Source organism: Barbus barbus, assembly GCF_936440315.1.
Source record: "Barbus barbus genome assembly, chromosome: 27".
NCBI classification, from domain to species: Eukaryota; Metazoa; Chordata; class Actinopteri; order Cypriniformes; family Cyprinidae; genus Barbus; species Barbus barbus.
The window spans coordinates 30,088,078-30,101,767 of record NC_136755.1 but is presented as its reverse complement, the minus strand read 5'-3'; the positions used below and the strand labels follow the sequence as shown (position 1 = coordinate 30,101,767).

General features: G+C 41.2%; 1 protein-coding gene across 1 annotated transcript in view; it reads right to left on the bottom strand.

Annotated features, from left to right (window-relative positions):
* Positions 1-13,690, bottom strand: part of LOC306847565 (ras/Rap GTPase-activating protein SynGAP-like) — a gene marked incomplete at both ends in the record, with an annotated part of 77,718 nt that overhangs the window by 61,825 nt on the left and 2,203 nt on the right. The window lies entirely within an intron of this gene.

The window sequence follows — 13,690 nt, the reverse complement described above, 5'->3', positions numbered from 1 at the left end:
TAATACACAAGCTGTTTTATTTTATAGCCGTTTTAAATGAAGTTTGTGATTTCTGTGACTCTGTAAGCAAAGTGTGTCTAAACGCAGTATAAGACCCTGGTTCGTATAACGTTATTTTATAGATTCATGTATCAATTAAAAATATGTAATGTTGCAGTGAAAGCAGAAAGCAGGTGGGATGCATTACATTGTTACTAGAATGAGTGAATTGAACAGATGACGTGTGAACGCTGACGTATGACTGAATACAGCTTCAGAAAGCGTTCGAGGAAAGAGCGTGGACTATTCCTGCAGAGCGGCGTATCGGACGGATCCGGAACAGCAAGAGGATGATCATAAACATGCACAATAATGCTGAACACTGCACATGCATTTATCCTTTTATAGCAGTAAAAACTGTATCAATTCATTTAATACTTAAAATAAAGAAATATAAGCAATAAAATATATAAATTAAATGTTAAATGTATCAATTCAGTAACATAAAAAACTAAAAATAAATTACTTTTATAAGCAATAAAAATATAAATTAAATGTATGAAATGCCTAATATTTTTAATAACTAAAATTATTGTTTTAAAACAAAAAATATAAACTAAATATATCAATTAAATATTTAAAATAAACTAAAAACATAACTATTTTATTAGCAATAAAATAAATAAAATGTATCAAAGTAAAAAAACTTTAAATATAAGCAAAATATATATATAATATAAAATATTTACATATAAATATAAATAAAAAAATTTAATTAAATGTATCAAAAAAAAAAAACTGACTGCTGGTTGATCCTAAACGACGCAGCAGTAACTAAATGTGAGCGCTGCCATGTGATTGGTCAGAGCGAGAGGTCGAGACCTGCAGGGTATCATGGGATTGATGACTCAAACCCTTCAGAAACACTGAGTGAACTATTTCTGGAAGACGGATCACATCCAGTGAGAAGCGCAAACACCGGACGAATGTAAAACTCGTCCTGACACCAGCTTTTGTTTCCCGATCGCCTCCACAGCATTATATTACAAACTTTTACAAAGTGGTGTAGGGGGTAAAGTTTATGACATTATTAAATCAATGTATTCAAGCAACAAATGTGCAATACGAACTGGCAACAAACATACAGAACTCTTCTCCCAGAAGAGAGGAGTACGGCAGGGCTGTAGCCTGAGTCCAACACTGTTCAACATCTACATTAATGAATTAGCGGCGCAGCTGGAACAGTCTACAGCCCCTGGACTCACTCTACAAGACAAACATATCAAGCTTTTGCTGTACGCAGATGATCTAGTGCTGCTGTCATCCACCCCACAGGGACTACAGAAGCACCTAGACCTGCTGGAGAACTGGAGAACCCTAGAACACACGATGCAGTACACTTACCTCGGCCTGATCATCACTGCATCGGGGAGGTTCAGTACGGCAGTGAATGCTCTCAAAGATAAAGCTCCAAGAGCTCTATATGCAATCAAGAAAAAATTCCAAAATATTGAAATACCGCTTCCAATTTGGTGTAAAATCTTTGATAGTGTGATTCAGCCCATAGCGCTGTATGGGAGTGAGGTTTGGGGTCCACTCAGTGCTCAGAGCTACACTAGATGGGACAGGCATCCAACAGAAGCCCTACACACAGAATTCTGCAAAATGATCCTAAAATTACAAAGAAGAACACCCAATAATGCATGTAGGGCAGAATTAGGCCGTTTCCCATTGATTATAAATATACAAAAAAGATCGCTCAAATTCTGGATGCATCTAAAATCAAGTCCCACAGAATCGCTACATTTTAAAGCACAACAAACCCAAGAACTGAACCCTGAAAAGAGTCCACTCAGCCAGCTGGTTCTGAGACTTACTAACCTGACTAACTCTACTAACACTAACCAGTCTCAGACCAGCACTGCTTCTCACACAAACATCAAAATAAATCAGATTATCAAACAATCTAAACATATATATCTGGAACATTGGGATCAAGAAACCAAAACACAAAGTAAATTACAACTTTATCGAACTATAAAATTAAATTATGAATTAGAAGAATATCTCCAGAGTGTCAAAGACACAAAGCAGAGCCAGATCCTGAGCAAGTACAGGCTCAGTGAGCACAGACTAGCCATCGAGACCGGCAGACACAGAAAGAGCTGCTTACCCAGAGAGCAAAGAGTGTGTGTTCACTGCGAGACAGAGACACACTTCCTACTTCACTGTTACCAATTTAAATCAATCAGAGACATATACATGGGGAAGTCGTGGCCTAATGGTTAGAGAGTCGGACTCGTAATCCAAAGGTTGTGGGTTTGAGTCTCCGGGCCGGCAGGGATTGTAGGTGGGGGGAGTGAATGTCCAGCACTCTCTCCACCCTCAATACCACGACTGAGGTGCCCTTGAGCAAGACACCGAACCCCCAACTGCTCCCCGGGCGCCGCAGCATAAATGCTGCCCACTGCTCCGGGTGTATGTTCACTGCTGTGTGTGTGTGTGTGTGTGTTCACTGCTGTGTGTGTGTGTGTGTGTGTGTGTGTGTGTGTGTGTGTGTGTGTTCACTGCTGTGTGTGTGTGTGTGTGTGTGTGTGTGTGTGTGTTCACTGCTGTGTGTGTGTGCACGTTGGATGGGTTAAATGCAGAGCACGAATTCCGAGTATGGGTCACCATACTTGGCTGAATGTCACTTCACTACATCAACAAATTCACAAACATCATAAAGAACTTTACAGCCATGACTGAAGAGGAACAAATAAAGATAATACTAGGAGAGGGACAGACAGCAGCACTGGCTGCGAGATACATGTGTGTGCCACAGCCTGAGAGACAGCAGGTGAACGTGTGTAATGTGTGTAATGTATGTATTATGTCTGACCTCAGTGTGTTTCCCTAATGTCCACCACAGTGACCCTCAGCCTGTGTGTGTTTATATGTTAAACACTGTGGTATGAAATGTTCACACAAGTTCTTTTTTGTTACACTGTTTATTTAAGTTTATATTGTTATAATGGTTTTATTCTATTATTTTGATATTTTCATTGTTATTATATTTCTCTATATATATTTCAAGCTTTGGCAATATTGTATTTTTTACAGTCATGCCAATAAAGCAATATTGAATTGAATTGAATTGAATTGAGAGAGAGAGAGAGATAGATAGAGAGGAAGATGGGTTAGAGCCTAAGAGATGTCACTTCCGTGACGCCCACTCTCTCTCTCTCTCTCTCTCACACGCACTCACTCGCCTGCACACCCCCAGCCCGTTACCATGGCAACCGGGCTAAAAAACGACTGAAAGCGACCAATATAGCGCGCGCTCGAGAGAGAGAGAGAGAGAGAGAGAGAGGGATTATGCGGAGAGGTGGGTGTCAGATGGAAGTGTTTGAGCACAGAGATGCTGGGATGAGAGAAGAGCACAACTCTTCTGGAAGAGGAGCCAACTCTGCGTTACTATGGCGACCAGCGGGATGTGATCTCTCTCTCTCTCTCTCTCTCTCTCTCGCTCGGCCCGGCAGCTGGACACTAGCATCGGCTGCATCACTCGCTCAGATCACCGATCAGACTCCATCCAGCAGCATCAGTAATCACAAACAAAACACCAGTGATTTCTGTGATTTCTGTACGGTAACATAAAACATTTGATAGAGTGCAATGAAGAGTCCTAGTTATTCTGAAAACAATATTTGCGGACACTGTAATACTTTATCATATTATTTTGCCTTTTAAAAGACAAGGTTTGACTGATTTAGGTTGGCGTAATATTTTTTTAAAAGACAAATAATATTTAAATAATATATTATAATAACCCTGGATTCTGATTAAAGTTTACATAATATTTTGCAGGGCTCCAGACTGCGGCATTTTGCAAGCATTCTTTCTGCCGGTGCGACTAAATTTTGTGAGCGGTCACACTGGTGCAACCACCGCATTTGTCACGGTTGCCTCTGGAACGGGAGCCCTCTCTGGGCTCAACTCTGGAACGGGAGCACTCTCTGGGCTCAACTATGGAACGGGAGCACTCTCTGGGCTCAACTCTGGAACGGGAGCCCTCTCTGGGCTCAACTCTGGAACGGGAGCCCTCTCTGGGCTCAACTCAGGAACGGGAGCCCTCTCTGGGCTCAACTCAGGAACGGGAGCCCTCTCTAAGCTTAATTTAGGAACAGGAGCCCTCTCTGGGCTCAGGAACGGGAGCCCTCTCTGGGCTTAACACAGGAACAGGAACCCTCTCTGGGCTTAACTCAGGAACGGGAGCCCTCTCTGGGCTTAACTCAGGAAGGGGAGCCCTCTCTGGGCTTAACTCTCTCTGGGCTCAGGAACGGGCACCCTCTCTGGGCTTAAATCTCTCTGGGCATAACTCTGGAACGGGAGCCCTCTCTGGGCTTAACTCAGGAACAGGAGCCCTCTCTGGGCTTAACTCAGGAACGGAAGCCCTCTCTGGGCTTAACTCAGGAACGGGAGCCCTCTCTGGGCTTAACTCAGGAACGAGAGCCCTCTCTCGGCTTAACTCTCTCTGGGCTCAGGAACGGGCACCCTCTCTGGGCTTAAATCTCTCTGGGCATAACTCTGGAACGGGAGCCCTCTCTGGGCTTAACTCAGGAACAGGAGCCCTCTCTGGGCTTAACTCAGGAACGGGAGCCCTCTCTGGGCTTAACTCAGGAACGGGAGCCCTCTCTGGGCTTAACTCTCTCTGGGCTCAGGAACGGGCACCCTCTCTGGGCTTAAATCTCTCTGGGCATAACTCTGGAACGGGAGCCCTCTCTGGGCTTAACTCAGGAACAGGAGCCCTCTCTGGGCTTAACTCAGGAACGGAAGCCCTCTCTGGGCTTAACTCAGGAATGGGAGCCCTCTCTGGGCTTAACTCAGGAATGGGAGAATCAGGAATGGGAGCCCTCTCTGGGCTCAACTCAGGAACGGGAACCCTCTCTGGGCTCAACTCAGGAACGGGAACCCTCTCTGGGCTCAACTCAGAAACGGGCTCAACTCAGGAACGGGAGCCCTCTCTGGGCTTAACTCAGGAACAGGAGCCCTCTCTGGTCTTAACTCTCTCTGGGCTCAGAAACGGGAACCCTCTCTGGGCTTAACTCAGGAACAGGAGCCCTCTCTGGTCTTAACTCTCTCTGGGCTCAGAAACGGGAACCCTCTCTGGGCTTAACTCAGGAACAGGAGCCCTCTCTGGTCTTAACTCTCTCTGGGCTCAGGAACCCTCTCTGGGCTCAACTCTGGAACAGGAGACCTCTCTGGGCTTAACTCAGGAACGGGAGCCCTTTCTGGGCTTAACTCAGGAACGGGAGCCCTCTCTGGGCTTAACTCAGGAACGGGAGCCCTCTCTGAGCTTAACTCTCTCTGGGCTCAGGAACGGGAGCCCTCTCTGGGCTCAACTCAGGAACAGGAGCCCTCTCTGTGCTTAACTCAGGAACGAGAGACTCAGGAACAGGAGCCCTCTCTGTGCTTAACTCAGGAACGAGAGACTCAGGAATGGGAGCCCTCTCTGGGCTCAACTCAGGAAGGGGAGCCCTCTTTGGGCTGGACATGGGAACAGGAGAGACAGAGGCCTCCGCAGCAGGAGGGAGGAAAGGGGCCAGGTCAGTATCCCAGTCTATGAGATTTCCATCAACAGACTTGAAGTCCTGCAGTCCCAGATCCATAATCAGCTCACCCTCAGCCACGGTGCAGGGGGCAGAGCTCCTCTCCGCGATCTGACTGTCCGCGGCATTCTCCCTCAAGGCGGGCTCTGTTGCCGGCTCTCGCACCTGGACTGACGTCACTTGCAGGTCCGGCTGTGTTCTGGGTTCAGCTGTGCTCTGGATCGGACATAGACACTCTCCAAATACCAGATGATCGCTTCCCTCCAGCTCAGTCTGGTGGTGTCTGGGAGGTCTATATCGCGGAAGTAATTTGCTCCGATCCAGAACAGTGAGTTCAGCGCAGCATCGTCAAACGCCGTTACCACGGCAAGATGGCTGAACTCAACCGCATACTCCAACAGGGAAAGGTCTTTGCGGGCGAGGGCGGTGAACCTTGTGGTGAGGGGATCCATGGGAAACAACGGGGAAAACAGAAAACAAAACACTGGAAAAAATGCAGAAAACAAACGGAGGGAAAACGCAAGGTAAACTGATTCTGTCACGGTTGCCTACTGTGTTGAGCAAAGAACGAGGAGAATGCAGGAGAATTACCATAAACAGTCTTTAATAATCCACAGGAGTTACACAGGGCAGGAACTAGGGGTGGGCGATATGGGAAAAATATCATATCACGATTTTTTTTAGAAATATCACGATTCACGATTTTATCACGATTCTTTGTCATGTTGGTTTTACAAGTTGTCTGAGCATTACAGCCAAACTAGAAAGACAAAGCCTTTCAAGGTAACAAAAAACAAAAAAAAAAGACATGGCAGATATTTAGGCCAAAGTGGGCGAAGATAAAAATCTTTGTCATCATTCTATCTTTCTTATTAAAAAATAAGAACAAAGATACACATTACAAATACACATAATATACAAATAAAACAAACAGTGCTTTATTTTCAGGTACAATAGGTGTATTTAGCAGAGCATTCAATGAAATTGAATGAACAAATATAAAAATAAAACACTACATAGACTGATTCCTAAAGCAACTGTATTAAAGATTTTCAGTCAAGAATAGTGAGTGATTTTTCTCTGTGTTTTGTTGTTTTGTCAACGTTAAATGAATAGTTCCCCCAAAAATAAATATTCTGTCATCTGTCTGTCAATTCTGTCATAATGTTTTATTTTTATTCCATCATTTACTCAAAAGTTGTTTTAAACCTGAATGAGTTTCTTTCTTCTGCTGAACATAAATGCTATTTTGAAGAAGGTGGAAAACCAAACAGTTGCTGGTCCTCAGTGACTTCCATAGGATTTTTCTTTCCTGCTATCAAAGTCAATGTAGACCAGCAACTGTTTGGTTACCCTCATTCTTCAAATATCTTATTTTGGGTTCAGCACAAGAAATTAATAGAGGTTTGGGACAACATGTGAGTGAGTAAATAATGACAGAAATTACATTTTAGGGTGAACTATCCCTTTAATGACAGTCGACAGCATGTTTAGTGTCCTGTCCCTTTAAGAGCTGCACGCATCTAATATACAGACACGCATCCGTTTCTCTCTTAACTATTTACTTTCATTTTAGAGATAACCAACTCAGTCTGTATGTAAACCTTGTGTGTTTTGGCAGTATTAGCGCAAAAAATAAGTTAGTTGAGTAATCAGGCGCTGTTAGACAGGCTTTTTAGTGTCCGTGCTTCAGGTGTATGCGCTCAGAAAAAGCGCACGTCAGACCAGCGCGCAAATTAAACATTTAACCAGCAAGGCTTGTGTGCAAATAATGTACTTTTGCGATCGCGAATAAGTGCAGTGTCCTGTCTGAGTAACTCTACTGCTGTATGTCGTGTTGTACAGTATATAGAGACGGAGGCACCAGAACTGTATTTGACATAATGTGTGCTGTAGCACGATACTACCATATTTCTTCAAAAGCAGATCGTGGAGACATTTTTATCGTCCACGATCAAAAATCGTCATATCGCACACCCCTAGCAGGAACACACACGAAGAACAACTTGACGTACAATCGCAGACAAAGGAACTCAGGGCAGACAAGACTTGATATACACACCTAAACGAGGGGTAATGACAAGACACACCTGGAATCAATGAACTCAATAACACACAGGATAAATTGGGTCACGGGGAGCACATGGAGAGCAAAAACAAAACACAAACAGTCCATGGGCGTGACAGCGTTGTTCAAATCGTAAGGGCTGCCATTTCTGTTGTATATGAGGAACATCAAAAGAAGCTGAAAGCATAATGAAACCGCGCTACTCGTTTGAGCTGCGCAGCGCTGAGAGAGAAGAGCCTGGGTCGCAGCGTCAGCAGAAGCACGAAGGTGAACTGTTTAGGATGACAGGACTTTAGTTTTTTTTATATATTTAAACAATATTATAAACAATTATTTATTTATTTCAAATTAAAAACTAGATCAACTCACCTAAATTTAAATTTGGCACCTAAATTAAATTAGATGTTTTCTTTTGGAGTCTTTTAAAAACCTAGATCCTGATTTAGGTTGACAATGACATCATATTTTATTAAAAGACTGATGCAAACCAGTATCATGTATAATAAACATGAACATTTGACTTCAACCAATCAGAATCAAGTATTCAAACATGCAGTGTGTTAACCAATCAGAAGAATCCTTCACTAAAGCAGACGTCATTAAGCATATTGAAATCAAAGGTCAAAGGTCAACAGAGTGGCCAGAAAGGCAGATTTGCATCTATTAGCGTCTCATCAGAAGAAGATGATCTCAGAGTTCTTCAGATCAAACCACACAAACATCTAAAACATTAAATCAGCTGCAAGAAAACCCTCGTCATGAACACCGCTATTATTTCATTATGAGCATCATTTACATCTTCTTCCATCAGGCAGACGAACCGCAAGAGCGCTGAGGGACAAACAGGATGTTTGGTTTGGCTTGTAAGAGGTTTTCTGTCCATCACTGCATTAAACGAGCTTTATTAATGAGCGGAGATCTGCAGCGGAGCAGTGAGACATTAAACGCTCGTGTGATTGATGATCCGATGTGTGATTCTTACATAAACGCTCCGGCCTGATCTGAACACGCCAGCACAAACAACACACAACTCCACACTTACACAAATCCTGTGTCATAAAACAGAATTAATTATATATAAATTCTAGCTCTATTACATTATAGTCTATATTCTATAACACACACACATATATATATATATATTTATATTAGACATGAAAAAATCTACAGAACATTATATACTAAATATGTATTTTAATTAAATGTAAAAAATTATTTAAATGTATAAAATATTATTATTAAAGGGATAGTTCACCCCAAAATTTTAATTTGTCATTAATTACTCCCCCTCATGTCGTTCTAAGACCTTCGGTCACCTTCGGAACACAAATTAGGATATTTTGATGAAATCCGAGAGCTCTCTGACCCTCTATAGACAGCAACACAACTGAAATGTTCCCAGAAATGTAGCAAGGACATCGGTAAACAGTCCATGTGACTTCAGTGGTTCAGTCGTAATTTTACAAAGTATTGTGCAACACAATAACAACATAATTTATTCACCAATTCTTCTCCACGAGATACCTTCTTCCAGTGAATGTAATCAACGTAATGCGCTGTTAACCTTCTGGAGAAAGTAGGGATGTAACGCTTCACTCAACTCACCATTTAACAAAATGAGATTTAAGACAAATTATAAATTAAATGTGTCCTTTTATTATTGCTTGGACAAAATGCAGCATGTTTCTGTGTGAGATTTAAATATAACACTATAACACTATACTAATATAGCACTTGCATATTATTGCTCTTTTGTTGGTTTTGATTGCTTCTATTGTCATCATTTATAAGTCGCTTTGGATAAAAGCATCTGCTAAATAACTAAATGTAAATATAATGTAAATGTAAATAATAAAACTAAATTGAAATTTTAAAACAAGCTCCAAATCAAATAAATAAGTAACAAATAAAAGAAATCTCTTCAGATAAACAAAATAAGGCTTTGTCTGTGCTCTCTCCATTTAAAATTAGAGGCAACCGCTGCATTTTAATCACGATCCAAACAAAGATGCTGCATACATGCAACATGAGCAGTTTATAATCTACATTAGAGACTGTATCATTTTTGAAAACAAATAGTTTTGTGAAACTATATTACATAAAACACATCTGAAGGAAACAGCAGACGAGCTGAATGAGACGCAGACTCACTCTCTGCCAGCAGGTGGCGCTCATGAACAACAATGAGACTGTGTTTCCATGGTTACCGCAGTAAACAAAGAGCTTATGAACAGCAATGATACTGTGTTTCCTTGGTTACCGCAGTAAACAAAGCAGCGCTGCACTTATGAACTTTAATATGCATCGTTCTAAAGACAGTAAGTTCCCCTCAGATATAAATTCATATAAACTCCTACCTCTAATTGAATCATGATTTGTTTAACCGATTTGAATCGTCCCATATATGAATTGATTTTCAACAGGCTCGCGGTTAAGTATTGTCGTAGCTTCGCAAAAATGACTGGGAACATTTCAGTTGTGTTGCTGTCTATGGAGGGTCAGAGAGCTCTCAGATTTCATCAAAAATATCTTACTTTGTGTTCTGAAGATGAACGGAGGTCTTACGGGTTTGGAACGACATGAGGGTGAGCAATTAATGACAGGATTATCATTTTGGGGTGAACTAACCCTTTAATTATTCATTTATGTAAAATTATACTGTAGTGCATAAATTTAAACTGTAAATTTATATCTAAATTACATTATACTTTATTTTACAAATTATATTATATATATATATATATATATACACTGCATATGAAAAAAACGATAAACGCCACTTTAAAAAAAAGAGCTGATTGCCCGCATTATTCTCCACATATAGCGCGTTCTGAACCCTAAGCACGTTTTGTCAAAAAAGCCAGTATTGTCCGCTTTCAAGGCGTCGTGAGTTCAAATTTTACTGCAGAAGCCGATAAGCGCCAGTGTTGTTTGTGAACAGAAGCCGATAAATCCATTCTAGCGAATCAGCACGCTGTATTCAGGTCAGGTGACGACAAAAGACGTGCTATCTGAGAGGAGTTTCGTCAAAGATGACTACAAGTGATCGAGGATGGATAATTTCCACGAACTTGATGAACCTGTGATATCTTCTTCAGGACGTAAAAGGAAAATAAAAGCTGAAACGTTTTGACGGATCCTTGCGTTACAGCAGTGAGGGAAAACTGTGTATAATCACATCCATACAGTTTATGATCATAACAACAACAACAATGTTTGTCAGGCATCTACATTATCATCTCAGGAGATTACAAAGATTAAACCAGTGCTTTATTAAACTCTAAAACATGAAATGTGGAGTTATCTGCTTTTGCTATAAAACTACATTTTAATATGTAAAAAAACATACTTTAATTTTTGTAAATTACCTGTATTTGTTTGTTATTATTACTTAATCAAAACAACCCAACTGCAGTTTGATCGATATTACTTGGAATGCACAATAAAAAATAAAAAACATGAGTTTTGAAAAAAGAAAAATGGAATTATCGGTTTCTGCAAATTAACTCTTCATATATATATATATACATGTATTCATGTATTTATATATATATATATATATATATATATATATATACACATATCAACTATAATATACAGTATACCATCAACTGTAAAAAAATGTACAACTGTAAGATTATATTTAGGCTATCATTATAATTTAATATTTATTTATTTATAAATATATACAAAATAAATGCATATTTATTTATATTACAGTTAATTATACTTTTCATTTCTTTATGGTTATTTTTGAAATTATTTGTACACCTTTTTTTGGTGTAAAGGAAATTTACAATTTATGTAATTTTACAACTGTAAAATAATATCTAAATTATATTTATATATATTTTTAAATTTAAAATGATATATATCTATATATATATATATTGTGACTAGGGCTGTAGTCAACCAAAGAAATGCTTAGTCGACCAAAGTCCTGTCCTGCGCAACGATCAGTCGACTAAAAAAAAAAAAAAAGACGCGATGTTTTGCATTTTGATTGAACATTTAACCAATTTTCATAGAGCATTTATAAAACAACAACGAAAAAACATCAATACATAAAACTATAATAATAATACAATTCTTTGAAAATTAAGTGATTTTTTTTAACTGCAAAGTGAGGAGCTCTGTCCTAGGTCTATAGTGACAGCCACAATCGCGCACCTGACCACACGCTACAAAAAATATAACTGCTAAAACTGCCAAATAATGAAAAATCCTAACAAAAGCTCTCGTTTATACAGGCTGTATATTCTTCTTTACTTTCAAAGCTATGGGTTAACTTTTGTCCAGCCGATCTATAGGCGTTTGCAGAGATGCAGAGCAGGCGTTTGGCTGCCCGAGCAAGTCGTGGATATCTCTCCTCATTATTTTTCCACCACGCAAGTGGCCCAGCAGTGTCCACTTTACTTCTGTCCTGAAGATAATCTTTCATTTCGTCGCAAGAGGATCTTTGTGCGCTTGGCTCATCAGGGTCATCCTCTGCACCATGTCCACAAAGAAGCATTGCTATCTCCTTCTCTTTTGCCGTTTTCTGTTTTTTTGCCAACGGGTCAAATATTTTGTAAAATGCAGCCAGACAAAAGATTTAGATTTCTTGGACATTTTGTCGACTAAAGCCAAAACAAGTAGTGTTCTAACTGAATGAATACAGCAAAACTAGCTATATTCCTTACTGAGCGCGAAGCAGCAGTGCAGCCAGCCACAGGTACAGTTCCCGAGTGTTCGTGGTGCGCTAAACTGTGGCGCTGTTATAAAATAGCCTAAATTAAAGCATTTAAAGTTGGGGATAAAACATAGGCTAATTATATTTAGAATACAGTAATATATAACTGCTAATAAAGGAATACATATCAAGGAGTAAATCAATGAAAATTTATTTATTGGTGAAAAAAAAAAAAAAAAAAATTATGCAACTGGTCGACCAATGAGAATGTCAGTCGACCAAGACAGCATCGACCGATTAGTCGACTAAACGACTAAAGTTGACAGCCCTAATTGTGACGAGTCGGCTGCCTCCCCCCTGTCCATCATCACCACCCCGTCCCGTATTCGCCGCCCTTCACAAGGCTCCCGACGGGAGTGGGTGTGTGAGAGAGGAGGGGCGCTGAACACCCAGGGCTGGCGGCGTGTGATGAGGCGCACCTGATGTGAATAGAGCCTCATCACCGCCGCTGTTTAAACGCCGAGCGCGCCTCTCCTCGGGAGACCGGTCTCAACCCCGTGCATGCATGCTGGTGTCCTCGTGGGTCCAGGAAGGGAGCGTCGAGGAGGACTGCCGCACCCGTTAGGAGGCTGACGGGCCAGGATGCCGGGCCGTCGAGTCCCCCAGAGACACCGGGACCATAGCCGCGCAAGAGACGCTGCCGCCACTAGCTCGCCCGGCCCCAGGAGGGGAGCGCGTGCGGCCACCGGACTCCGCCCCTTCCCTGGACCCTTCCCTGACGAACACTACCCTCCTGCACTAGCCCCGCGGCACAGCGAGGACACCAGGTTCCCCGTTCCTTTGGACACTTTATTTTTCCCCTTTATTTGTTTAATAAAAACCTCTCCGAGGCTTGACGCCACACCCACTGTGTCTGTCATTTGCTCCTCCCGCCACAATATATATATAACAGAAGAAGTTTCTATAACAGCACATAACTACTGGTGTTAGTCAACCATCTGCTTTCCTTCTGAACCCCAAACACCATCAACATCAGACTTAACTAGCAGATCAACACCAGCATTAACTAGCAGATCAACAGCAGCATTAACTAGCAGATCAACACCAGCATTAACTAGCAGATCAACACCAGTATTAACTAGCAGATCAACACCAGCATTAACTAGCAGATCAACACCAGCATTAACTAGCAGATCAATACCAGCATTAACTAGCAGATCAACACCAGTATTAACTAGCAGATCAACACCAGCATTAACTAGCAGATCAACACCAGCATTAACTAGCAGATCAACACCAGTATTAACTAGCAGATCAACACCAGCATTAACTAGCAGATCAACACCAGCATTAACTAGCAGATCAATACCAGCATTAACT